We start from the raw sequence: 23,921 nt of genomic DNA on the forward strand, positions 1-23,921 counted from the left end.
GTGTGTGTGTGTGTGTGTGTGTGTGTGTGTGTGTGTGTGTGTGTGGGAGGGAGGTGGGGGGGTGCTGTTGGGGTTGAGCTCATCTCATGTCTGGCTTTATTTTTCTAATTTATTATTATTATTATTATTAATCAAGAGAAATTAGATCTGTGCTGCATTAATCATCAACATTCCTTAATATAGCAAACTGAGGGAGCATTTAAAAAAAGGCTGCATTTAAAAGAAAACACACAGCCTTCCCCCTGAGAAGCCCTTTAATACCACATTACTGTTTATGCAAAAGTAAATAAGTAAACCCAAAAGGCAAATGAGCATTCCAGGCTTTAAACACGCAGTCTTCTGTAAACGCCTGGTGCAGCCGCAACCACGTCTCCGAGGCGTAGCTGCTCAGAGACGGAGGATTTCGTTTTTTTTTCTTTTTTCAAAAGGTAAATATGTGTGTACTTGTTTATTTTTGCCCTTATTTGAGCACGGGGTATTCCAAAACAAGTCCCTTTTCTGTGCTTTTTATATTATCATCATTACCCAAAGACAGCAAAAGGCCTCTGTTAAATATCAGACTGTATTAGACGAGCTTAGGGGCTGTGCAGAAAGTATTAGTCTGAGCAGGAGGTTAAATCTTCTGTTCATTTTATTACAAAAAAAAAACACAACAAAAACTCCCTGTTGTCATCAACAAAGCTGCAACACCCTTTTTGCAAACATCTCCAAACAACCTACTTAAGACAACATTAGTGGTGGAAATGCAACAACTCTAAGTTTCTGAGTGAAAAGCTGGTAAGTACACAGTTGTTAGAGCCCTGGAATGTGTGAACAAGGAACAGGCAGCAGCTTTGTGGGTGCTGAAGAGCTCGGGCACCGCAACGTTTAAAAACCAGCCTGGATCCCAGATAATCGAAATTCGATGTTGAAGCTGTAAGCAAATGCGTCGTAATGTTATCAAGTTTACATGAAACATTTAAATACTATTGAGTTTGGTTTCTGTTACAGTACAGAATATGAAACGAGTGTATAGGTTTAGAAAAAGAAAAAAGAAAAACGAAGCATGCTTTGATAGAGATAATGTTCAATCAGGTATCACTAATTAACTCTAAATGATATACTGATGACACTGATATATTGGTCCTACCAGCGTCTGTCCTCTACTGTTTCTGCACCTAAACCAACCATTGGCTGCACATGAAACCACTAACGATAGACATGCACTTATTGAAATTCTCTCAAAACATTTTATCTCTCCTTATTTTTCTTGCATCTCTGTTTTTTCCCTTGTCCATGCACTCATACACACATGCAAACACTCACAATCACTTGATCCCACCTAGTGTTTTATTTAATTAGGTAAAACACACATTACATGTGTGTGGGCGCACGCATGCGAGCATGTGTGTTTGTTGTAAGTGCATTTGCCCACCAGGAGCCGTCAGTCTTTCATGAACTACTTTAAAAAATGTTGTTCAAGATGGGAACTAAATAGTATTTATCTATTATTTATCTGCGTTATTACTGGGGTTGAAGTTAAAAAGAAAGCTCTCTGATGTGGGAGAATTCCCCTGGAGACTGGTTCTCCGCTTTAATACTTCTTTTCAAGTCATACGATGCGCTCCCACCTCTGTTGTAAAAGAAACCTTAACAGATCTCCCACAATTTCCGACAGTTTTCTCAATTCACTTTATTTGTTTTTATTTTCAAATGGCCCACCTCATCATCTCCAGCCCCCCACCTCCACCACCACCTCCTACTCATCTTCCTCTTTAGTTTTCATCCATGTCTTTTATCTTATTATTGTTATTCCAGATCGTGAGCTGCGGTTTGTTTTCTTCGCCTCAGAACTGCATTTTCGCTCTTTTGTTGTGTTGTTGCCACCATTTGTCGTAATGGGGAGAGTTGTGTGGAAGTGCCGGGGCTCGGGCCCTTGTTCAGCTTGTCTTTCGGCTGCTTTGGTAAATAGGACTGTCACATGTGATCGAGAGGGGAGAGAATAAACATTTGAAACATTTGCATCCGTGTTGTGGGTGATAACACTGATAGGCTCAAAGGGTGAGAGCAAATTCAAACTTTAAGTTTGCTCACCACTGACAATGCGTGTCACTGAAACTGGGAGGTCATTTTCAACAGATTTGCTGTTTCGAAAAATCTATCAGTCTGTGGGACTCATTAAAAGAAAAGAAAAAGGCAGGCGTTTCATGATTTCTCCCTTTGGACTGTGCAGTGTTTATTCTGAATGCTGCATTGTAGAAGGTATTTCGTACCAAACCACTGCAGGAAAATTATTTTCAATACATAGTAAAAGTTAATTGTGATTAAATGTTGGTTGGGTCATTTCTATAGAACATGATAACAGTGCTCTCACCAACAGCACAGTGAATCAGGCTTGCCACCAGATTTTTTCAGTAACCGAGCAAACAGATACATCTCTAGTAGATCAATAATGTATTTTCTCTACACACAACCATTATAAAAGACACCTGAACCAATGTTGTCAGGACACTTCAGAGTTTTAACTAATTAAATAATCATCACTATTGTATTATTAAATTTTAGCCATGGTTTATCCATCTACTGTTGCTGTCAAGAATCTCAATAAGCTGATGATGAGTTCAGGTGAAATACTGACATTCATGGTCCCCAGTGGGTTAACAACTTCAATGAGTTTTGTGTAGGACCACCGTCAGATTGACAACACTACACTTTTGGCTTTTCGTAAGTCTTGACATGTAATTTGGTATCCACATTCCATTTCCATTGGGAGGAATTGCATTAGTTTATGTTTTAAGGGGGGAAAATGAACATAATACCTGCTTGACATCAACATATTGGCATAGTCATTTCTTTTAAAATCTTATAAAACTTCATAAACTGGAATTATATGACAGTGCAGTATCCATCTCTACCAAAACTTCCTAGTTCTTGTTCTAGAAGTTGTATGCATACACAGTTTGAGAGGATCTACCCACCACATCAGGTGTGCTCCTTTGTAGCTTTTTGCTCAAATGAAGTGGTTTACATAATCTTGCTAAAATTTTGTCTTATTTAGAACACGTTTGATCATCCCACCACTTGTTTCGCCTCATTTATTACTGTCTGACTTATTTGATGCAATGCCACCATGTTCTCTAATCTCAGCAATTACCTTGCTGAGTAAAATGTCGTCTTAATGAGTAGAATTGAAGGCCACAACTGTAAAATGAGATCCACGTTGAAGTAAACCAGACGTTCAGACAGAAAGTGAACCTGGTGGAGGAGTTCTTAAATCGCTGAAATTGCTAAGAGGCCTCGTAAAAAGCCACACAAATACTATCGCAGTCATTTATACACTAAAATCCCCTATGCTGTCCTGACTGAATGCTTCCACACTTTGTGTTGCCTGTGACCACCTTAACCAGAACTTCCACTGTCACAAGGAAGTCCTTTAGCTCTGTGCTCATATCCCCCCAACAGGACAATCTCATGGCAGAGCTGCTTTGGATTAGGGATAGAAGTGGTTTGCTCTACAAATCTGAAGTTGAGGTAGAGTTTATTTCTCTCTCTCCCTCTTGTAGCCTCCATCTCTCTGATTGCCGATCAGCCCCTGAGGGCTTTGAGGCGCTCTTGCTAGATCCCTGTGATTAGAGTAAATGGCCTCCCCCCCTTTACGCTAGAGATCAGAATTGGTTTGCAGGGCAGGAGAGAGGTGGACTGAGGAGGGTGAGGTGAACAGCGCGAAAGTACACTGAGAGGTAGGATGTGGGAAGTGATGGAGGAAAGGCGAAGAGTACAGGGAGCAAAAGAAGAAAGGTGTAATAAAGGCTGAGGTTTTGTCACACCAGAGAAAACTGTTTAACTAACCACTCAGTCAAACTTAGAGGAATTTAAAAAAAAAAAATGGCAAAGGTGTAATATTTGGTTTGAAAATCTTAAAAAAAAAAAAAAAAAAAAATACAATGCTAACGCTGGATGTGCATTTGCTGAAGGCACTGATCAACAGCTTTTACAGCAGCGCAACTCAACCGTGCAAACAGACCGAGCTAAAAGGGTTAGCTGCGAAGTCACAAACACACACTGTAGACTCACAATATTTTTATTACGACTGTGGGCTAAGATACCTACTATAATGAACTAAGCACACAAGGCCGTTTACACTCATTGGTGGGTATGGAGCAGGGATGGCAGCAGATGTGGCAGGATGGGAGGATGAAGTCCTGGCAGGGAGATATTCAGTTTGGTCCCATTCACCAGTGACGGATTATCAGTGATCCCATTTTGTAAACCTACCCAGTGTAAAATGGTCACTGTGGAGGCGGGTATTGGTGGTTTTCCTTCGGTCTCCATCAAGTGGCTCTTTGCAAATCAATCCACCTGCCTCACCTCATCATTCAAAAGAAAATTTAAATAAGAAAATCAAGCTCTTTGAGATGATTGTATAGCTAGCTAGCAAACTGTAGACTGTAGTCGGCATAGTAAGTTGCGATCAAGCGGGAGAATTATAGCTATAGAACACATAGTTCTTTTTTTGACAGCTTTTCAGAAATTAATTACTGTCATGTAAAATATGTTTTGTAAGAAATCTCTGAATTATCTGTGTAGATTCTCACTCATCCACATGATTGTGATCATAAGTACATCAGTAGAAGGCAATAGATCTTCTTCGTTGGTTCCAATTGCCTTCCTTTAAAGCACTTTTCTCAATATCCTTTACATGGACTTTAAACGTTAGCTCGTTAGTGACTTGATCCTTGGTAGATGTACTCAGATTTATGATTTAAAACTAGCTTCAGAATGAGAAAAAAAAAGACTATCATCTTCCTGTCATGGTAATTTTAAGTAGGATATTTTGAGATTTTTGTCACGCCACTGTTTCCTGTTCAGCGTGTGGTCGTGTGTCCCACAAGAATAGAACATGCCAGCAAATATGTCCGTTTCACTGTATGAAACGCAGCCCGTTATTTTTACATATTGAAGAGAAAAATAAACTGATAACTAATCGCTATTTTGGCAATCGTGTCCTTCTCTTTAAAAAAAGCTGAAGAGGTTTCATAGTCACCAGTGGATGAATCTCCTCTCCAGGCAGTGTACTTAGCAGACATGACATGTAATGAAAGCCTTTGAATGTCGAATGGACCGTGTGCGTCGGCCTGTCTGTAAGAAATGCGCTGTTCCACAGTTTGCCGTCTGTGTGACTATGGTACGTACCAGTACCTGTGTCTGTGTGTTACTCTTGGGAGGAGTGGGTTTGGGGGGGTTAGGGTGGGGGGGCATTTGATTTAGCCATTACTTGTGTTCATGTGGAGCCCGGCAGAGGTCAGTCTCCTCCTCAACACCCCTTTTTCATCCAATTTCTGAGGCTGCGGGCGGCCGCTTGCCGCGCTTTTGTTGCCGGAGGTAATCTGTGAAGTGATCTTAATTATGGAGGTTCGGCCTGTTCCTCTCTTCACCCCACCTCTTCCTCGTCTCTCTCTCTTTTTCTCTCTTCCTCTCTGTACACGCTTTTAATCAAACAGCGTAGTTAGCTCATAATGAGGGCGAAGGGAGCACGTGCGCTTCTGCTTACACATGCTGCGAGGCTTCGAGGAGGAGGAGAAAGAGGAGGAAGAGGAGAAGTGAGGAAGGATGGGAAGAGCGGACAGATCGTACCGCTTCTGTGACAGGTTTGTCATGAAAATTTTGCGGAAATCCCACATTTACTTTCATTTCTCCCGTAGCCCAAAAAGGAGTAGCGTAAAAAGTGTGGTTTGAATTTAGTTACCACGATTACAACAATAAAAAGCAAAATATTTTTGAATAAATCATTTCAGGATAGATATGCAGGATGTGTAGATTTTTAAAAAAATCCGAATTAGAAAATCTGTTTGACTTCTGCATGTGGAAGGGTGGAAAAACCATGAAAACTGGAACAAGATATATATATAAATATATATATCTTGTTCTTACTTTTAGACCACTTACACCACACAACAACAGCCACAATGTCCGTCTCTTCTCACTGCACAAAATTTGGAACACGATCTGTAAAGGCTATTTGTGAAAATAAAATAAAACAATGATAGAAAAGGTGTGATAATGGTTAAGAAGTGGGTTTCAGGAAGCCTTTTGGGGGAAGGGGTCAAATGGTGTGAGAGAGAGGGCAACGGGGGGCACTGGGCATTAGAGAGAGAGGGTTTTAGATGGGATCCATTACACATAAACAGCCTAGGCATTGATGAGATGATCTGCCGAGGATTAGGCCAACAATCCTGATGGACACTGAAAAGGTGACCACACGGGGAGGGGCGTGTGCGTATGTCGACATGTGGAAATGTGTGTGTCAGGGACTTGTAGCACAATAGCATATGCCGTATGGTTACATTATGACGCCCCCCCGTATGAGGGCTATTTCCAGGTCACAGTGAGGTCACAGGGCGGCTGGGGCATGGATGTCAATCAAGTGCAGAGCTGCTTGGCTGTCAGATGCTCTAATGTGTGAAGTGCAGTTTGAAACCACTTTAATTCAGTTTGTTGCTTGCTTTCAACAGAATTTGGCAGCTTTACACTCCTTGTGAACAACAGCAAAAACCAATGCTGACAAATAAGATTAAGCCGCGCAGTTTTCGTAATCAATATTTAATGCAATTATTGAGTAAAATTGTCTACTTTTTTGTCTGGGTTTAGTGTCTAAAATATGAAATTTTATGGCTCTTTTCTGTTTTAAGGCATTGCAAATGGAATTTCTTTGGGTTTGGAAATGTTAGTGTGGGTAAAAAAAAGGCCATTTGATGACATCAAAATTGTTGTTTGAAAGTTTTTTGTGGGATTTTTTTTAATTTTTTTCTTACACTTTATGGTAGACAATTAATTCCCCCACACTAAATAAATAAATGAATAAATTGAAAGTTGAATCAATCAATCAATAAGACAAGTTGAATAATTTGCTGATTATCTGACAAGTAATTTTGCGACAAGTCTGGGGATTGCATGCCTGAGAGCTAGACATTTTTGAAAGAAAAAAGCAAAAGAAAGTATGAGCTTTCGAGTGAATATATGTTTGATGGACAAAAGACATCAATTTAATATATCAACTTGGGCATATTTTGAACATTATGTAAAATTTTTACCAAATAATCAATTGGGTGTGACTCCATTTATGGATCTATGACTTGTGTAACAATCACACACTGCAATTCTTTTCAGTTCTTTTTCTTTGGATTCACTTCACGAGTCACAGAGTGTGGTGATGAAAACTGAAGTTGCAAACTCATTGTGTGAATCAGTGTGGAGACTATATGTAGTGGGACTTTCTTCTGTCTGCAAAGGTAGTTTGTGAGTTATATACGAGTGTTTTTGTCTAAGTGTGTGTGTATTACAGTCATGCTGCTAATTCCTTCAGGGTCAAGAGGAGGGGCCGGGGTTAAATACTGTGACAGGGGAGGTCAACGGTGATTAGCTGCCATCTGAACTAATGGCTGGATGCTGAGGAGGAGAAGAAGAAGAGGAGAAGTGGGAGGGGAGAAGGGTCCTTGCTTTTGGGTTTCCAGTTTCTTGAAATCATTGTGTGTCATTGTGTCTAACAGTCTCCCTCCTCTTGTTTGTACTCACACCCCTCGATCCCCTCCTTTCCCCATGTCCTTATATTATTAAAGGTTGCCTCCGTGCTTAAGTAAGGCAAAGCAGATGGCCCTTTTCATAAATCATGCTTATAAGATGATTATAGGCATCGCCGCCCACCATTCTCCCCTTCACATACAGTACAGTAGTGCTTACAGTTTTCCTCAAGGCCGGCTAATCTGACTGTATTTTTAAAACACAAAGCCACCACTAAAGCTCTGATTATTTTACTGACCAAGGGAAGGGAAAGGAGACGCCACAGTTTGAACCAAGAAAGCGGCAAAAAGCCAACAAAGATGACAAGTCAAGAAAAGAAAAAAGCGAAGATAAGATTCAGTGCCGCCCTCCTCTCTCTGCTCCAGACTCTCATCATCAGCATTACCCCCCTCACTTGTTATGTTCCTGAGCTTGGCGCAAAGTTGTTCAGAACAGGATGTTAAATATATAGCACGAGGAGGGAGAAGGGAAGGAAGAGAGATGGAAAAGGAGTAAAAGGAGGGGTGTGTGTTGCATGTGTGTGTTGGATTATGTCTGTGCTGTTGCACTATTCCTTGATGTATGCACCATGTCAGGCAGTCATTGTCTCCTGGGTAAAGAATGATAGTTCAAATACCTAGCATCTCTCCCCTGGTGCTCCAAATGCTTGCCTTTGAAGTTTTTATAATCCATCTGTCATCTGCGAGCAGGGAGGGCACGTGTTCTGTACCACTCAATTACCAAATTCTCTTTTTGCCAACTACAATGAAACAGGAAGCAAATAATATGGGCGACCCTGAAAAAAAAAGAGAGAGGGGGTGAATAGAAAGAGAGAAAGAGAAAGAGGGAGGAATTGCTTGAAATCCTGCGTTCCTGACTTTCTCACGCACTTGATTGTGTCCCCTCGCTGCCTCTCATAACAGGAGAACAAAGCCTGTTTGTTGTGGGTGGAATGCCTAAAATGCTTCCTACTGTTACAATTATGAAGAATTTGATTGAATGTGTATTGTTTCAAGGGCTTGGTGATTTTGATCATTTTTTTAAGTGCCTTAGATTGTTATTCTGCTTCCCCACGAGAAATAATAACCAGTCACCTAATCAAATTCTATTTGATATAAACATTTCATTTGTTATAAAGGCTGGTCAATGTTGTGAATGGCTACTGTGAGAAAAAAAAAAACGTGTTTTGATTATACATTATTCATAACGGACGCTTAAAGACGCACTCTGAATGGCTTTTTGTCAGCAGCTGGATGGAGTATCTAATGAAGTTTGGTGCAGTTCTTGGTGTTAAATCGTCTTTAATTGGTGAATGCTTTGTTGTGCATCGCTTTAAAGTTGCACAGAGGCACGCGGAAAAACTTCAGATAACTGTCTGAAAAATAACAACAGCAGCAGTTGCAAATTATGGCTCTGAAACATATTTCATTTACATACGCCACAGGCCCCTTTTAAGGCATCTACCTTTTAATTCTTTTTCATATTTAACACTCAATACAAAACAATAAAACCCTCAGATCTCTGTGTCTGTATCCTCGTTTACATCGAAAATCCCCCCAGCTCTCCCCTCATCAGCCCCCATCCCAAAGCATCCTCACTGGGAAAAAGATGAAAAGATTGTTTTGAGAAACTCGAAAGGAAATTTGACATTCTTTGGTTTCTTCTGAAACTTCCAATATTCTGCCGTAATTGTTTCATACACGTTATATATCTTCATTTGGGGGGAATGGGGGAGATGAAGAACACGTCGGCTCCTTTCTTCCTGAATAAAAGGCAGCAGAACCCATCTGGTTGGGTGATCCACTGCTGGCCCTCTCGCGCTCATCGCTGAAATAATACTCCCTTTAATGACTCACGCATATTCTGAAATCTCCCTTTTGAAATTGGTCTTGGCAGATTATTTGCAGGTACTTGAGTTGCATCTGTTTGCAATTTTGCAAATGTGGAAGACTTTAATGCTGGGCAGGGGCGGGTAGCAGAGAAGAGGCTATTTTAATCCCTGGGATAACACCGGCTGTCAGTATGAATGGGCCTTGGCAGTGGTCTGCACCTTAAGCCAAATGTTGACTTGTCTTTGCTCTGGTGACAATATGCTTATCTATATCAATGATACATTTTTCTTTATCCATAATTTGTAGCTTTCTGTATAAGACCAGGGCTGGTTCTATTTTGAGTGTTTTTTTTTTTCTTTTTTTTTGTGGTTTCAGATAGTGGCATTGCCAGTTAGACTCGAAACAGGAGGTCATCGTGTGCACTACCAATATAAAAATGTTCAAATACAACTCTAAATGCATACGATCAAGTCAAGATAGATATTACCACATGTGGAAAATATAGGATATATATATAGCACAAACATTTCAAAGTCCATTTCTTACTTTTAGTATTACTTTAAGTACACTTTGCATTTTATTCGAGGGTATAAATTCTTCCGCCACCAGTGCAGATCGGCATCACACACTGTGTTCAGTCACTTCATGTGTATGTCACGAATAATTCAGCTCAGGAGTTTGTCAGTTATTTATATTGTCCAGTATAAAGTGCAGTGATTAGCGAAGCTAAACCAAAGCTGAAATGATTGTGACTTCAGTCCCTATTATTTCTACCATGTGGTGAGCAGCTGACCAGCTTAAGCCTCCCCCCGTTTTTCATCCCCCTCTCCCTCCCTCCCCCTTTTAAAACTGTAATAAGGTGCCCTATTGTCCTATGGCAAAGAGTACCGGGGCCACAGTCGAGCCCACCCGGCTGACTGTAATTGCATAGGTGGTTACAATTACATTAATTACATATTTCATCAACACTGTTTATCCAGCCGCACGGTAAATGAAGACGCCAAACTTTTAACTCAGTCTTTTGTTTTTGCATTTCTTGTTTTTCTCCCCCTTCCCACCCCAGCCTCCCCCCCCCGTTCTCTTCCCTGCTTTTTTTTTGTGGTTGTTTTATTAGGAGAGAGGGGAGGGGAGGTGCCAGAGAAGGAATTATGCTGAAAGTGTATGCCTTGCAACTTTTCCCCTCCCTGTTGGAAATGTTTATTTGAACAGTAAGCTCATGATTTGAATATTTGTAATCCATGCTTAAATTTACAGGCCAGATGAACTTTTTGGCACAGAATGGCAACCATAAGTAGGATTTTGAGAAAAGCTTTACAAAATTTTAAGCCATGTGCAAGGCTTATATAATTTAGAAGGGGGGAAATATGCACAAATAAAACAGGCTCTGTCTTATTTACTTTACACACGCAGAAAAAACTGCATCATATGGCCTCTGACGTATATAAATATATATATGTATATAAGCGCCGTGCCTTTCTGTTCCTTTAGAAATCTGAATCTAAAGGTAACAAGCAGCTGTCTATGAAAACTTGAAGAGATAACAGCCCCAGAGGCACATGCATTGGAGCTGCTCTCCTCTGTTAGATGTATATACGTGTGCTCCATATTGACTCGTGCTGCCGGGGAAGCCACCCATCTTGTAGGCTGCGAGGTGGGTGTCAGAGTGAGAGGTCATTGAGGGAGGAAAAGGAAGACTTTCTTAAATGATGCTAATCAGTCCAGAGGGGCCTGGCCCTCTCTCCCTCATCAGGCTGCTGTAATTCAGATGTGCTGAGAACCTGGAATTAAATGTGTCACTGTGTGTGCTCTTGTGCGCGTGCCCGTGCCTGCCAGCCTCAGTTTTGCATTGCATCTACTTCTGTGTGTGTGCATGAGGGGTGTTTAGGGGTTAAGTAGAACCAAATTAGTCGACGGGAGAAGTAACAGCAGCAGTAGCTTTCTTTGTGGCTACTTCTTGGTGAATGTCAAGATGATTTAACTGCTCTTCTGCTCGCCGTCTGTCTCTGAGCACTGGTCCTCCAATCACCGCTCTGGGCTGTCTGTTTTGTGGCCCTCCATGCAACAAATGAATATTAAATCTACACTGGGCAACTTCACACAATGGCAGGAGGTTACGGTTTGAAATATGAGAACGGTGAAGTCCAGAAATCCTGCAAGGTAACATCAGTAAAGTGTCTGTAGTGTCTGCTAATAGTGGAGTAGGTACAGTCTCGGGAAACAGATTCTGGTTTTATTTGCTTGGGAGCTCTTTGAATTTAATTGGTGGAATTTTAAAAATTCTACAGGGTGCTCTTGACTTCAGCAGCCACTATTATGTATGTAATTAAAACCATTGAGCTTTACCTCATACAGACAACATACCCATGCTGACCAGGGCTGCTGAATGTTATGTTTTTCATAATCAAGCAGCTGTGGATAAGAATAATAACTTGTCTAATAAAATCTAATGTCAATGCAAATGTAAAGTCAGCAACATTATGATTTAAATCACAAACTATCTGATCAAGGAATAAGTAAAGGGCAGTGTAAATCTGAGGCAGGTTTTTTTTTTATCCCTTCCAACACGATTCATTCTATACCATAAAAGTGTTGAGGTTTGATACCCAGCTTTAGTATTGATTGATGTGTCCTGTGAGTTGACTTGTGTGTGTTGTCTTTCTTGCCAGTGAAGGATGCATGTGTATACTCCTGCACACATATTGTGTGTGTGTGTGTGTGTGTGTGTGTGTGCGCTGAGTGGGATGTGAGAGTGGTGAAGGGGTGCACGTTGTGCGTGTGCGCAGGGACGCCAGTTGGGCTAACAGCTGAATCATGGCTCAGCCGCTGCCCCTCGTAGTCCTTGGCAGTTAGCGGTGTGAAAAAGCCTTCTCTTTGAGGGCATTATATAGATTAATGTGCTGTGCCTCGGGCAGAGACACACACACACCTTGCCAGGGAGGGATCCTGCCTGTGTGTGTGTTTGAGTGTGTACAGAAGAGAATCAGAGGACTACAGTGGCATTGGATTGTTGAATTTAAGTGTGCGTACAAGTGTGTGTGTGTGTGTGCGCGCACTTGTGATTGCGTGCATATGTGTGTGTGTGGATGTGAGAAGGGACAGTTTGGTGTTAACAAGAGACACGCTGAAGGTGCTCTGAGTAAGCTGTGCATGTTTGAGAGCAACAGAGAGCACAAAAGAGAGAAAGAGGCTTCAGTGGTGTTCACAATCACTTGGTACAGTTTAGAAAGATGATTTAACGTTCGTTTAAGGTGCAAAAGTTGCTCATTTATAATAGAAATGATGCAATGATCAACACACTTGTGTTACATTAATAAGTAATGATAGAGTGTAAAGCAGAAAGATTTTATTTGTAGCCTGGGTGATGTAGACGTACCTGTTCACTTCCAGAAATGCAACAGAATTCACAGTTTTTAGAGTGTGATCTTGCTTTACGCATCATTAAACTATGAGCGTGTGAGCAATCGATGCACTGGAAAAACACAGGTGACATCACTATTCACCTAATTTTTGTGTATTCAAGAGTGTTAAATGAGATACCTTTAACCATCTAAATCGAATGTGTTCAGGCCCGGAGATGAAGGTGTCATGGGGTCATGTAGGTACCAGGTACTATCAAGGTTGTCTTTAAAAAAAATAATAAATTAGAGGTATATTTATGAGGCCAGTGAGAAGGGGTGTCGTCTTTCCAACAAACTCATTATTTCTTTCTATCTGCTGAAGTAGCTCCGAGTTTAGCTGAGTGAGATCAGGGTGTAGCTGAGCTGATATACAGTATCACAACAAATACACACAAATGCCACAGCTGTGGGAAGCAAATGCGAATGGAAAAGTACAACAATGTTCCAGCTGAAGTTAAAGCAAAACCCTTGTTGGGGTAAACAGGATACTTAAAACTTTTAGGGCCTCTCTCGCGCTGCTTCTTTTGCTCTTTTCAGTTTCATGATTGCTCATATCTTGAATGTTTCTCTTTTTCTCACTTTCCCTGTTTTACTCCTTTGCTTTTAAATATGGAGGGAAATTTACTTTACCATGATATTAGTATGGTCCATTTAGGATTAGGACCATTTGCAGTTCTGTGTATATGCTGGTACGAAGGTGTGGAAATTTCTGAAATGATTTTTGTAGAATTTTATTTTTGTTATTTAACACTTACTGTATTTGCATAGTCTTGGGACTAATGAGTGTATTCACACACAAACAGTCGTGCAGTTTACATATATGTTCATATATGTTTGAGCATGCACATCTGTACTCATATGCATGTACTCATATGCAGTTCTCTCCAGCCACTGGTCTAAATAACCTACTTTTGTCTGACAACAGCATCAAGACATGGAGGTGCACATATGCAGAAAGCTATTTGGAAAGGCCTCCTCGTAGCTGTCAGCTTTTATTATGCGCTGAGGTGTCATGTTTGTTAGGAAGCTGAGTGCAGATGGCAGAGTGGAAGAAATGGATCACTAATTTTAACAATGATTAATGAACAGAGATGGAAAATGAATTACATCGGACTATTGGAGGCAAGGAATATTTTCTCTGAAAATGTTAACTTCGGCTGCCAGGCAGCCGGCCGTGTTGTGGGAGTATATTGAGTAGGGGGAGGGAATGTGTACGTGTGTGTGTGTATGTGCATGTATGTGTGATTGCTTGTACGTGTGTGTGTGTGTACGTGCATGTGTGTGTGTATGTGTGTGCGCACTAAGGTGCAATTTTTCCCCCGCATCTTTTGTAGAATCAACACTTCACTGCTCTTGCCTATTACTTTACCGCTCGCCTGCTTAAACACTGCCAGCTTTATACACATTGTTTTTCCCCCCTGTGTGTATTGCTCTACCAGTTAAGGTACACACTCTTTAATAAGGTAAACACAGGAAAGGTTAGACTGTCTTAAAATGTTAGCTATTTTCATTACTCTGCAGTGCGCTTTATATCAAATCACAGATGTAGCAGATTCAATCAAGTGTTAGTAGCTTTTGCTGTGGTATTTCACTCCGGCAAAACAATAACCGGCCTAGTACATCTGCTTTTGAATGTAGTTTGGAAGACCTTCTTCTGAGTCTGTATACCATTTTGATCATGAAAACAGCAATAAAGTGTGATTTAGACAATAATTGTTTGAATTTACATTGCAAAAGTCTCTGCAGTGTATCCAGGAAATCAACCTGATAGATTTTGAGCTTTTTAACTGATTAATTTACACTCGATACATGACATATTCATGTAAGTTAGATATGACAGAGAGAACCAGTGTGTTTACCGTCATACATCAGTATTCCAGTATCATACAGCAGTATATAAAGCAGACTTGACACTCCTTATTGTTTGTGATCTGAGCGGAACTCCCTGTAGTTACTCCTCTTTTTTTTTTTTTTTTACCACTTTCTCCCCTTGTACAAACCCCCCCGGCTCACCCCCACCCAGTCGCCCTGCCTGTAGTTATGTCTCTGTCGATGTTTGTCTGGTGGGCGGCTGGTGCAACATGGTTTAATAGGTAGATGTGAACTATTTTGAATTTAATTAATCTCCTGATGGGAAATACGCAAAAGAAGAAAACAGAGCAACTTCTTGCAACATAGTGTGCTTGTATACATGTGTATGTGTGTACAAGAGAGGCAGCGGAAAAGGGAGAACGAAAGAGAGAGAGAGAGAGAGATCTCAGGTTACGGCAGCATATGCTAAGCACTCAGAAAACATACACAATGCCTTTGGTGAACAAGGTAGTCGGTATGCCCTTGGGAGCCAATTTAGATTGTGACTTAAGGCAACGTCGTGGCTGTGAGTGTGTGTGGGTGTGTGTGTGTGTGTGTGTTCGCTGCATGCGAGTGTGAGTTTTACTCTTGATGCTCCATTGAAACAGTAGTGGTGGGTAAATCTGGGTGGCCCTCCTGCAGACCCTCCACATCTGTGCCCCCCCCCCACTATCCCACTGTTGTAGGACTGAGCCAGCTTCATGCGTTCATGCCTGGCTGCCTCCCCACATTCGGAATAGCCATGAGAATTAGTTGGACCCTCTTTAGGACCTTCTTTGAGAGTCAAAATTTTCAGTAATAATACAGGATTTACATATTAATGGAAGAGTGTGTCACCTATATTAAAAAAAAAACAAAAAAAAAAACATCAAAAAAACGACGACAGTACAGATCAGACTGTGACTGACAGGTGATCTTTGGAGTTCAGAAACAAGGCAGCATTGAGCATTTAGTTCTTAGATTGAAGGTAAATATACAAAACCAAAATCTCGCAGATTACCATCTAAGCAAACTTCAGCAGATCTAGGCAAACGTTTGAAATGTCACAAAAAAATGAAATGTAAATCAGGAGCAGTTTAGTCAGCTGCGTAGAAATGGATAAATTAGCTTCTTCACCAAAGAACAAAGCTATAAAACTTTTTGAGGTTTTCCTCCTCGAAGGAACATAGCAACTTTTTTGCAGAGTTTAGTGAATATATTCTTTGTGATTTTATTTCACCAGAAGTTAAAGTCAGTCTGTCTCTGTGAGGTCTCAACTCAAATACTATTCATCAAGTGACATGGTACGTTAAAGGAGAGCAGTGGTCTTTACTTAATATACTTTATGTCAGCCTGATTATTTTTCTGGCGTTAAGCAGTGAGGCTTCAAGGCTGGATCAGATAACATCCTCTGCTGAGCTTCACAGGCTTCTCTCACATTTTTCTGCTTATGAGAGAAAGGCTTCCTGTTTTTCTTTATTTTTGCTCCAACTTTGTGTTTTATTTCTCAAATGACGAACCATGTGCATCTTAGTATGTGTCCCAGTGTGATACCCTTTCGTCTTCAACTGGATATTACACTGTCAAATTATAAGGTATAATAATAAGAAGAAAATGAAAAATGTAAAAGATTGATATACACAAGCAATTACAGTTCATATATTTGTTAGATTATTCATGAATGTGTAAATGACATTACGTCTTCACAGGAAATCCTGAGGAAAAATAAAGATGTGGGGGGTTACGTGGGGAAGGGGATCAGCAGACAATTTTTTAATGGGTATTTCTCTTCTGTCGCCGGTGTTGCAAACTTGTCAAGCTTCAAATGCAGGTGACTGTGAATTTCCTGGTGTGTGTGCTTTGTTTACAGGCTCTTGTCGTCCCACCTTCTGTGAAGCTGTCGGCGCTCCTTCTCACATCCGGCGTTCGTTGGAGAGGTGGCAGTCACGCAGGTACGATCACACCAATTGATCATGGGAAAGGGGAGGATATTAAAGGTGTCTGTCACATTTACAGCCCCATGCACTTATGTTTTGTTTTCATTTAAATCTTTATCTGCGCAAAGTCAGTTAGGCATGCACTTTTCAGGCAGCGCTACACTTCTCGGTCCCACTGCCGAGACATTCATACCTGGGAGTTTCCCATTATTGTATCTGTTGGTGGGAGAGGGGCTCATTCTGGAGTGCATCAAGTTATAGGACAGTTATTCACAATCGTCACCTCAGTTTTTTCCAGCCAGACAAATAACTTGAATTGACAACATTCCAGCCACAAACCCATTAGGCCTCCATCACAAATATTCATGGATGTATTCTCATGTGCATGTAGAAGGATTGTGATTTGACAGCTCAATACCGTTTGGGACAAGGACTGTAAAAGGTGGCAATAGTTGAGAACATTTTTATCTATCGATGGGCATTAAAGCACATACAGGATGTTTTCATCTTAGCAGCAGAGGGACCAGCAGGGTATGTTGGTGACGTCACAAATGGACACTTAGAGAGACACCTTTGGCTCATGTTACTGCTGCTAGCGCAAGTCAGGGCTGGGATTTAAAAGCATTTTATCACATTCAAAGCCACTGTTAAATCTGCTTTTGGATCTGATTACTTTTAAGTCCTCTATTGAATCTGGCTAAGTTTAGCTTTCAACATTTTCAAGTAACTCGATTTATTAAAAAAATAAAATCTAAAAATAGAAGACATAGGATTATGTTTTGCGAGATGAAAAGGTAACTGAAGAGCCAAATTATTGTCTATGAATTGTAGCTTCAACCTAAAAATGAAATGGGCAGCAAAGACATAAGAGGTTCATTCAGTTTATGTACCACTTTGAAACACTTTAAACATTGGGGAAATTAATAGTAATTTTTTTATAATGTTTTTGAAAATGACCAATATTTTCTTTTGTTTTTCAATCCAGAAGAAGAGCTAGCCTCAAGTAAACACATACATGGGGTCAGTAGGCTCAGTGGCCGTGTCATTTATTCTGATCACCAACAACCAGAAAGTAACCCCAATAATGTAGGCAACTTCTTGTCGTCCTGTAAATAATTGGAAAAAAAAAAAAAAGCTTTGTAACATGTGGTAAACTTAGCAACAGGGTGAATTTTACCCCCAAACCAAGATCCTTTTCTAAAACAACAAACTTGTAGTTTTGCTGCCTAAGCTTAATCAAACACAAAACAAAAAACATTGAGTGAAAAAATTAAGCTATAATTATGATCCAAGAATAAGACTCATGCTCAGTACTCAGACGTGACACAGTCTGCTGACTTTCGCATCCTCCGTCCTCTCTGATCTCCAAGAGTGGACTTTTGTTTCTCTTTGTAAGTAGTAAACCATGTCTACACCACAATTAAATGAGGTAATAATGGAGTGCCATTAAATGGGGCACAACAGCCTACTGAGCATACTAGAAGGTGGAAGAGCTCCCTACCTGTCCATATGTTTAGGAATAATGCCCATTGAAAACACCTTTTGAATTGTATGATAACCTCCAAACTGGATGCATCATGTAAGTTTTGTAAGTCTTGGCATCAATGGAGCTGGGCGAACCCTCTCAGTCCCCAATGCTAAGCGAGGGTAATCATGCCTTGGGCCAATCTTTGTACTGGTTACACAGAGTGAAAACTGTTTTGCAACTTACTGCTCCAGTTCTTGTTGTCTAACTTTTTTGGATAACGCTGACCATCTAAAGCAATAGTCGAACAACTCTGGACAGAGATTTTCAACACAAAACAAGTTTGGCAACAGTCTCTTGATTACATTTTACCACACACACACAAAGGCACACACGCAATCTGTAAAAAAAAAAAAAAAAAAAAAAGAATCGCAGCTCTGTCATTTCCTCTCCATGTAGCTGAGGGAGACAAGCAAACGGAGGTGACACAGTAAACAGGTGCAAGCCATCATTAGGCGAGGCCACCCTGCCTCTCACAGTGATGGGCAGTTGTAGTGTGTCGTGTATATCACTGATGAGATCATACGAGAAGTCAGGGTATACGTCTACTCTGTGAGGTTAGAATACTTCATCTTACTTGTATGTCTGTTTTCAGCATATCATCATCATCATCATTACTGTCATCGTGCTCACCTGACAGAAACAAGACTTCCTCTCTCTTTCCCTTCTTACTTTCTCAGTAAGCTCACATTCATCTTTGCATACATTCGATCTATACTCGTCCCTCCTCTTCCGTCATTCCTCTCCTCATAATCGCTCATCCACTCTCACGTCTCTGTATTCTTTTAATTCGTAGAAAGACCATCGTCCTGGGAGATGGCATCCTGAGAAACAGAGAAAGAGATGAGTGGGTCAGGCCAGTTTGTAAAAATTGATTGCTTGTAAAGTGCTAATCAATGGAAACCTTTTTCTCTTGAAGCTGGAAAAAAAAATCATGTTCTAACATTTATTAAGAGATTCAGTAGAGCAGGTATTAAACATGTATGGCACCTGTCTTCTTCAGGATTGGCTGGTCACGTTGCCAGTCTTCACGTCCCTGCATTTACATGTATTACTAGGTGGGCGATATGGCCTAAAAAAAAAATCTCCAATTTTTTCACAAAAAATCCCAATTTACGATTTATCTGATTTTTTTTTTTTTTTACTCCCTACCTAATCTCCGCACGCCGGAGTCCAGTCTACTCTAGGTAAATGAGCTGCAGCCCTCTCCAGGTAAACACACCGGACTGCAGCTGGAAATGCGCCGCATGTGGCATGCTGGTCCGGTTGCGGTGTTTTTCCCGCTGCGATCCGATGTGTTTACCCGGAGAGGGCTGCAGCTCATTTGCATAAAGTAGACTGACTTCTACTTTATGCAAATTGGATGCAGCGTGCGGAGATTCCACGCATCGTGAAACTGTCCTCAAACTTCTAAACTAGGCATCGGTGACCTAAAACGAGGACAGATTCAGCTGCTGCACAGATTATTTCTGCCTCAGATGCTTTCAGAAATATTTTTCACTGATGTGTTTTTTGAAATAAAAGGGAAAATTTGCGGCAGAGCCGCTGTGTTTATCCGACTCGTCTCCCGGACTGTCCAGCTGAAAGCTGGGTCATGTGACCACGTAGCGGCCTGCTGTTGCTCAGAGCTGTCATGTGACCATGTTGTGGTCCGCTAGTGACCGCCCGCCGTCCATGCGATTTTCAGATGCGGTGCTTTGCTGTGTGGGAAAATCGCATCTAGTGGACAAGCGCCTTTAGATCTGCACCGCTCGCTGCCCTGTTGTTTGTGTATCAAGGGGGAGTGAGGCGCGCACTCTGAACTACGGGAGCCCAGCAGGCAGGTGTGGGTGGTGGATGTTGATGAGCAAATCGATTTTAAATGCAAATCGACATTAAGTACAAAGTCGAATTAATCGATAAAATTGCCCAGCCCTAAAGTGAAAAAATGACAGATTTGGCTGCAAATGACAAATATTGAAAAAAATGTTTTTCTTATTTATCAAATCAGATCGCATGGTCCATACACTAATATTCTATCTTCATACTGGTACGACTAATAATTGTAATAATAGTATGTGATAGTAACACATTTCTTCATTCAGACTGGGCCTTGGTAATGATGTGCTGTTTAGGAACACATTTTGCCGGCTGTAATTTTATTAATCAAATATAGCATGGGTGAGTCACGTCATTTTGGCTTGTGTCATATTGGAGGTATGTGCCACAGATTTCCCTCATATTGGAAGCAGAGCTAACACATGCTACCCTTGACGTATTCTCACACCATTTCTCACACAAAGCACTTGCACACAAACTTGCAGACACTTACACTCACAGATGACTTATATAGATAGCAATGCACAAACAGACCTGAACACACTCACACACACACACACACACACACACACACACACACACACACACACACACACACACACACACACACACACACACAAACAGTCATGAGGATTTACATACACTTACGGGAAGAAAAACCTGCGGATGAAAGCAGGGTAACAACTTCTGAAACACATCACTTTGTAGCAGCGATGTAAGGACTGTACTTAACAACTTTGAACCACTTGTAGATTACTTGAGTGCTTTCATTTTAATGTCACTTCATATGCTACTGTTTGCATGTCAAAAGTAAATAATGAGTTTCATTGATTTTACAAAACAAACATATGATCAGCCACTATTCATTACAGTATCAAAATGTTGTTTCCACCATATTGCAATGTAATATACAACATATTGTAAAGTAGTATAGGGGATTACAACACTCACAAGTCATCCTACTGTGCAAACACAATTTTAACACCTCATTGGATCTATTTTATTTTATTTATTTTTTACTTACTACTTTGACTGAATCCTAAACGCTGGAACTGAGTGAAAAGGTTTGGTTTAAATCTTGCATTGAGAAATCAAGAAAAAAAATCTAATTGTAATGGTTTCTGTGCAGTCCAAGGAGGATGTACCATATACCCACACAGCCAAACCTTACTTTCTTATTATTTTTAGTCATTTTCTACATTTGTCAGAATGATCAGGTAAAAAATCTAATTAGTTTTTTTTGCATTTTTTAACCACCATTTAAGAGCAGTGGGTTGCTTCGTATCCTTCACTTTCATCTAAACAACAGTTTTGGACTGTTCATTATACTCACTGCAAAGAAACAACAGAAGGTGTCACTTGCACTGAAATTATTATCTTTTCATATAAGTTGCAAAGTTGCTTTTTTTCCATTGTTCTTTTTATTTGGTGTGATGAACAATGAATTCTGTCCAACAAAGTACAAAATGTAACCTGCACTCCAATTTTTTTTCTTCCTTTGAGCAAACAGAAAAAAAAGAACAACATAAGGTGCAGGGGTGGTGTGTGTGGAGAAAGGTCAATTTTGCCACAGTTTCCTCTTGAATGTTGTTGGGTTAAGATTGTCACTACTGTGTGGTACTCTACCCCGCTGGTATAAATAAGACATGATTGGCATCACAGCAGAAAAAAAAAAAAAATCTCTCTCTCTCTCATACTCAGTCTCTCTTTTTTATCTCTCTCTCTGACAGCCTTCATTTGCTGGAGGAGTGGCAGACTTGGTGGGAGTTAATGATTATAATTATTTAGCTTTTTTTACATTGTGGGATAATTATTTAAGAGGTTTGTGTAGTCATTGTTGTAATCAGTAAAGAGAGATTACAGAAAATCCGCATGCCAACAGATGGCACTTGGCTGTTGTTGTTGCTTCATATTAAACCCAGTACGGCACACTTGGTAGCAGCCAGGCAAAAGTGAGGGGACAATCAGAAAGGGGCCAAATTATAAAACAATTTGTTCTTCATCATAAATCCATTTATCATATCACTTCATCTTAGAGGAAAAAAGGAATCAACAGCAGCTAGCATTGTGCGTTCCATCCCAAACCCTCAATCCCGCTCACATGCTCTTCCTCCACTACGTGGTGGGGTTTTGTCAGCATGCTGGGAATTGGTGGGGGGTTTCCAAAAAAAAAAAAAAAAAAAAGCACTTCCACACAACAAGCAGTTTTTGACCAGAGAAGCCTCAACCCTGTGACTTTATTAGCACCCCAGTGTTCTGCCATCGTTGTTCACATGTAACCCAATTCACAAAGAAGGTCAGCATTTGTTAGCTTTGCACCACTGGGACAACGGCTGCTTCACCCACCTCATGGACTCGCCGATGTCACTTTCACTTATCCACAGTTGCATTTTTTTTTTTGCAGTTTGTACGTCTATTTATACATTTCGTGACAAGTGAGAAAGACACAGATGAATACGTAGTGAGGTGAGGGCACTTGCTATCCAGGGTCGGGAGCAGGAGGAACACTAAGGCTGCTGGCCTACATTCCTGACTAATTGTATAATTGGAAAAGCTCTCTAAATGAGCAAGCAAGCCATCCCTCAAACCCCTCCTCACCATCCACCCCCTACTCACTTAACACCCTCACCACCCCCCGCCCGCTCACACACACACATGCATGCCCTTTAAAGCAAATCACAAAAGAGCATTTTGGGAATAATAATAATTTCAAAAAGAGTCCATTATTAATCCCACACACTAGCATCCCTGGCAGCAGCTAGGCTGGTTAGTACAGACAGCACCCCCCCACCCCCCCCCACCCCCCCGCCCCCCCCCGAAACCACACACACACACACACACACACACACACACACACACACACACACACACACACACACACACACACACACACACACACACACACATGTGCGTGCTTCTGATGACATACAGTAGTTAGCTATTTGTTGGTTGTGTAATAGTGCAAAGTTATAAAATGTGAACAGTTGGAGAAATCATCTTTTTTTCCCTGAAATGTATGATCCTACACCAATAGTAGTAAAAGTTGGAAAACTGGAGTCTGGGAGAAGCAGATTAAACTAAGTATCATCAAAATCAAAGCAGCTGAGATATCCTGACTTCGAGTTTTACCAAGCTCGAAAACCCCTGAATCTGCCACTTTTCCAAATGCAACTTGATAGCATTTTATATTAGGTCCTCCCTGCATTGTAACTTTCCACATCTAATTTCACGCCTCCATTTTTAATACTAGTTTTCTATTATGAATTTGAACTCTCAGTTTTAAATCAAGACAACCCTGATGACATCACTGCAACATAATCTGGGTTATTTTTTCTGACTTTGAAAAGCTCCTCCAGAGCAACAGAAGAGATTTGAACAGTTTACACAGGCTGTATAGTTCTCCTCATGAGGAATTCCTTTAACAGTTCCATGAATTTTGATGTGAACGTTCTTTCCTTTTCTTTTCTTTTTTTTTGTCATAAAATAAGCAATTGAATGCCCAGTAAGGGATGATCTACCTGTGTGCTGTGTTAGCACTCATATTTTACTGTTACTACTGGAGCTCATGGTCAAATTGGATTTCCTGATTTATGGCCCTTGCCACGCGCCGTTCATTTCCATGGCTACTGAGGGACGGGGGGAAAGATGATTTCTGAGGTCGACAGTGGTGTCTAACGGGATTGTGGGGTGCTGTTAAAACGAAGCCGTTAATTAATGCTATTGATCAGCAAAAAAATAAAGGCAAATGTGATTTGCATACAGCGCGGGTGATCAATGCATTAACCGATTTTTTTTCTCCCCCCTCTGAAATCTGATTTCCTGAGTTTTCAAAGTGAGAGAGAGGGAGTTCAGCCTAATGTGGATCGATTGGTCCTCTCTCAGACAAGAATACAAAGCAGTTTGAAGTTGGATTATGTATTTATGTCTCACTTCGACAAGAAGACAGAGAATTGCACACAGAGAGACTTCTGTTTTTACATATTTGGTACTGACATTGTCACATCCCCTCTCCGACACATAGTGTAAAGTGATATTTGAGCGAGGC

General features: G+C 40.8%; 1 protein-coding gene across 6 annotated transcripts in view; it reads left to right on the plus strand.

Moving 5' to 3' along the window:
• Nucleotides 1-23,921, plus strand: part of znf536 (zinc finger protein 536) — a 234,145-nt gene that overhangs the window by 9,532 nt on the left and 200,692 nt on the right. For 4 of the 6 annotated variants that reach the window (XM_035952004.2, XM_035952001.2, XM_023278425.3 and 1 more), the window contains exon 2: nt 16,467-16,548. The exons of the other annotated variants lie outside the window; for them this stretch is intronic. The gene's annotated coding sequence lies outside the window, so the exon portion shown is untranslated. The remainder of the gene's footprint in view (nt 1-16,466; nt 16,549-23,921) is intronic. 6 annotated transcript variants of the gene reach the window in all.

The sequence above is a fragment of the Amphiprion ocellaris genome, chromosome 1 (genome assembly GCF_022539595.1).
Source record: "Amphiprion ocellaris isolate individual 3 ecotype Okinawa chromosome 1, ASM2253959v1, whole genome shotgun sequence".
In the NCBI taxonomy this organism is placed as follows: Eukaryota; Metazoa; Chordata; class Actinopteri; family Pomacentridae; genus Amphiprion; species Amphiprion ocellaris.